We start from the raw sequence: 4,607 nt of genomic DNA on the forward strand, positions 1-4,607 counted from the left end.
ATAGAGCACTGGTTTCTCCACGTCCAGCACGTTCAGTTCTGTGGTACCAGCTCCCCGGAATGTGTCTGGGATCAGCAGAGTCTCCACCTGGACCCCAGCGAACACACGGAGACACATCAGCGGTGCCTATCGCTTGGTCCCGGTGCAGGTGGAGCTGCCAAGGAGTTTCTTTTCCCATGTGAAATCGCCGCCACATTTGTGAGAGTGTGACGGGAAAGCAGGGAAAAAATCATCTTTGTAGCCACCCTGGTCTCCACTCTGTGTCCCTGTGGGATGAAGTTGTCGCCTGCAGTCAGCTGTGAGCCTCGCAAACACAGCTCTGTGCATGAAGAGCTCTTTCAGAGCCTGTCTGGCGATGAGCAGTCTCGAGAGCGATCTCGCAGCTCCATGTCGTGGTGGAACTCCAGCCAGCAATAGAGCCGCCAGAGCCGCTTGTTGACTCCCCCGTCCTCCCATCCCCCAATAGGGGAGAGACAGGAAAGGGAAGGGAGAAACTCGTGGAATGGCATAAACAGAGTTTCATAAAATAACAAAATATCACTAATACACCACTAGTAAAAATAATGTACATGAAATGGAAATAAAACACAAAAGGTACCCAGTGCAATTCCTCTTGAACTCTGCCTGCACCGAGCAGCCCGTCCCAGGAAGCAGCACCCTCGTCCAGAAGAACCGATCCCAGAGAGAGAAGACAGAAAAAGGCAGAAAGGCCCAGCGGCCTCTGCAAAACGGCAGAATGGCAAAAGACCGAAATAAAGAAACTCCCGAACAGAACTCCTCCAAACAGGTCTCCGTCCCAGCTCTGACACTAGCCAGAAGATCCCCACTCACCTTAAATATGAAGCGTGATGCTAATGACACGCAATATTCTAACTGATCGGTCTGGATTCTCGTGCCCCACCTGTGCCCCTTTCCTGGTGGCCTTGCTTCTAATGTGGGCAGTGGGTGGCTCAGCTTTCCTTGCTTGCCTTCTCCTGGATCCTGCCTGTTACACAGTGCTCTCAGTTCTCTAATCCCAGACAATCACACCTGCACCCTGGACTCTCTTTCACCTCTGTGAAACCCCCCAGTATCTGGCATCACAGATAAGTAACTGTAGGAAGAGCAGCTCCAGGGGTGTTTAGATCAAGAATCAGGCAGGTGGATGGTGATGGCACAGAATTCTAGCTGCTTTGCAACTTAGTAGTATGTGTGTGTTAAGTAGAGGTTGGACAAATCGTGTTGCACCTGAATGCTCGTGTGAAACCACAATTGGGGTGCTCCAGTTTGAATGAAATACCTCATGCGTGCCAGTAAAAAATTACTCCTGTAATTCTAGGCTTTGCATCCTTGCATCCCAGCCTCTCTCCTGGGCTGGCACGGGCCCGTTTAAAAGGTTTCCTGATGCTTCCCATGGCAGGAAGACACCGCGAGGACAGCCAGCAGCGCCCAACTCTCCCAAGGCCTGCTGGCCAGTCCCTTCCACACCCAGCCCAAGGGTGTCAGGGACACAGGCCTTATCTTGCAGCTGCTGATGGTTTGCAGCTGCGTTGTGTTCATTGAGCAGGTACAAGTTTGGTAAGTCGGAGCAGAATTTTCAACATGCGGTTTAAGATTTCAACAAATTTTGCTTACTAAGTAATGGGAAACAGACAGTGTATTAAAAATCATACAACCTTCTAATTCAAAGTGATTGGTTCTATTTCAAACGTACTTACTTAAGCTAAATGATTGATATAAACCTTCCATTGGGCTCAGCCAGTGACCTGTGATTAGTAAAAGACCATTACCATACAGCCGAGCTTGCACAGCAGAGACAGGTCAAAGTAGGCTCAACCAGGCTGCCATCTTGAAGGAATGAAATGCTTGGCTCGTGGTCAAGCTGCATAGAGTGGGGAAGGTCTGCAAGAGCCTCCTTGCACCCACAGCTTGTCGGTGTTCCGTGAGTCATTCTGCTTCCTTGTGGGTTTTCTAAAAGGGACCCCGGGCTCAGCTACAGCTCAGCCCTCTGCCTCCTTTGGGGCATGTACCATACTGCTGCTGGTTTGGTTGGGAAGAGTCAAGTGCATGCGTCACACCTGGGCATGTGCTTTCGAGGGCATTGGTGTTCCTAAGCGTTGGTGACTTTTTAAAAGCCGTTCCTTCAGAAGGCAGGACTGAGTAGCTACTATGTGTTGCAAATCAAACAAGAGGAGCAGAAGGCTGGCTTGTCTGGCCAGGGCTCTCTTTCAGGAACTCAGGCAGCAAACAGAAGTGGATGGGCTTAGGAAAGGGATCTGGGGGTTGTGCTTGATGTTAAGCTCAAGAGGAGACTACGATAATGTGCCCCGGCAGGCAAAAGAGCCAGCCGTCTCCCGGGGTGCATTACGCACAGTGTAGCCAGCCAGTTGCAAAAGGAGGCTGAGGGGAGACCTTATCACTGTGTCCAACTGCCTGAAAGGCGGTTGTGGTGAGGTGAGGGCTCGTCTCTTTTGCCAGGTAACAACTGATAGAAAGAGAGGAAATGGCCTCAAGTTTCTCCAGAGGAGGTGCAGATGGGCTATCAGGAAAAAGTTCTATATTGAAAGGGTTAACGAGCATTCCAAGAAGGTACCCAGGGAAGTGCTTGAGGCACCGTGGCTGGAGGTACCCAAAAGATGTGTAAACATGGCACTTAGGGATGTGGTTTGGTGGTGTTTTTGGCAGTGATAGGTTTGCAGCTGGACTCAATGAACTTAAGGGTCTTTCCCAACTTAAATCATTCTATGATTGCGTGATACAACTTGAAGCTTACCCGGTGCAGAGTCAGGGATTGGCCTACATGGTCCTCGTGTGCCCCTTCCGGGCCCAGGTTGGACCAGATGATCTGTGTGGTCCCTTCCAAACTGGTTTTCTGATTCTGAAGAGAAGCTGCTAAATTAATGTACACTGTAATTAAGTTACAAAAGACACACCCATCATTAACCAATTGACATGATAAATGCTTTCCGACCACCTGCAAAACCAGGGGATATTTTTCAAGTTATAGATCCTTCTGCACGACAAGAGGGAGACAGAAGATTAAGTAATAAATTGTTTAGAAGCAGAGTGCTTAGCTTATATTTAGCTAATAATTAATCGAGTTATTGTGAGTACGAAACTAACCAATTATAACTAACATCATCAATTCTTTTTGGTACAGATCTACTGTGTGTCAAAATTCCCGAACATTGTAATGCATGTGTATTAATTATAGGAATATAAGCAACACAAGAGCGTCCAGTCTTTGGAGCACTTATGGAGGATGATCCCCAGTGTTCCCCAGCACTGATGAAATAAAAGATGCCTGCTTAACAGTATAATTGACTCAGCTGTTAAGTTCCTTTCTACCTTTCAATTCCATGTATTCTTTTCCTCTATATCCGTCAATAACCCCCTCCCAAAACACGGCAGTTCCTTTAAGTCTCCTCGAGGGCTAAGAAAAATCGACACCAACCCAGAAAGCCCACAGGAGCTCTGCTGCCTGTCTGAGCTTGTCCCTCGTGCAACAGGATCACGAGCAGGGTTTGCAGCAAAGTTGGTGGCAACTGCCGCTGAGAGTAGTCAGGTCTTCCATCTGTAACAGGCACAACCACCTGGCAGCAGAGCGGTTCCTTCCTCCTACACGTGAACCCATCAGGAGTGTGTCATGCTCTAAGGCAAGGCGGCAATAAACCGTGGCAGACGCTCCGTTAGCCCCTCACCTCCCGCCACCCACGTCCTGTACATCAGAGCGATGATAGGAAAGATAAGGAGGAAGGAAGAGAGACTCAGACTTCAAGTTGGAAGGTTTTAAAGGCTTTTACTAACGTTACCAATAGACAGAGAATATATACACAAAATATAAAAGCCCACCTCGAATGCTCAGTGTGCCGTTGGCGTCACTCAGCAGCAGAGCTGGGGCTGCGGGGCTGGCGGCTCCAGCAGCTGCAGCTCAGGCCCCGCGAGTCCCGGGCGGGACTGCACAGCAAACTGGAAACTGGTTGCGGGGATGCAGGGCCTGAGGGCTGTGGATCACAGGCAGACAGGCAGGGTCCTCTCCGGATGCCGGCCATGGGCGAAGAGAGAGTGACCCTCGTGTCACGGAGGCACCCCGTAGGTTAATTTAAGGGACAACAAGGTCCAAAACCAACTTTTATCAAACCGGCGAGAAACAGGGTTTTAGCACTCCAAAAGTGACTTAAATAAAGGTTCAGATGTCAGTTGAGGAAAATTATTGAGGCAGCACCTAAAACAACAGGCGGTCCACAGTGTGCACGCACGTGGCATCACCCAAAACAATGCCGGAGCCGGCCCTGAGTCCCGGAGAAGTACACACTTGCCTAAACACGGTGCAGGATTGTTTTTAAAGAGATACACGCGCTCGTAGTGAGTACGGGAAGTGTACACTTGCGATTGTGCGAGGGTAAATTTACAATACACCCGCAATCCTGCGAGAGTTAATTTACTTACACGCGCAAGTGTGCACGGAATCCTACATGTGTTTACGTGGAAGCACAGGAGGAAAATACACTCGCGATTGTGCGAGTATTAATTTTACACGCGCTCATATGGAGCACGGAAAGTTATACGTGCATGTGTGCACTAAAAGTATAAAGATACTCTCAATCCTGCGAGAAGGTTTACTCACA

This window comes from Columba livia, chromosome 5 (assembly GCF_036013475.1).
Source record: "Columba livia isolate bColLiv1 breed racing homer chromosome 5, bColLiv1.pat.W.v2, whole genome shotgun sequence".
Lineage (NCBI taxonomy): Eukaryota > Metazoa > Chordata > Aves > Columbiformes > Columbidae > Columba > Columba livia.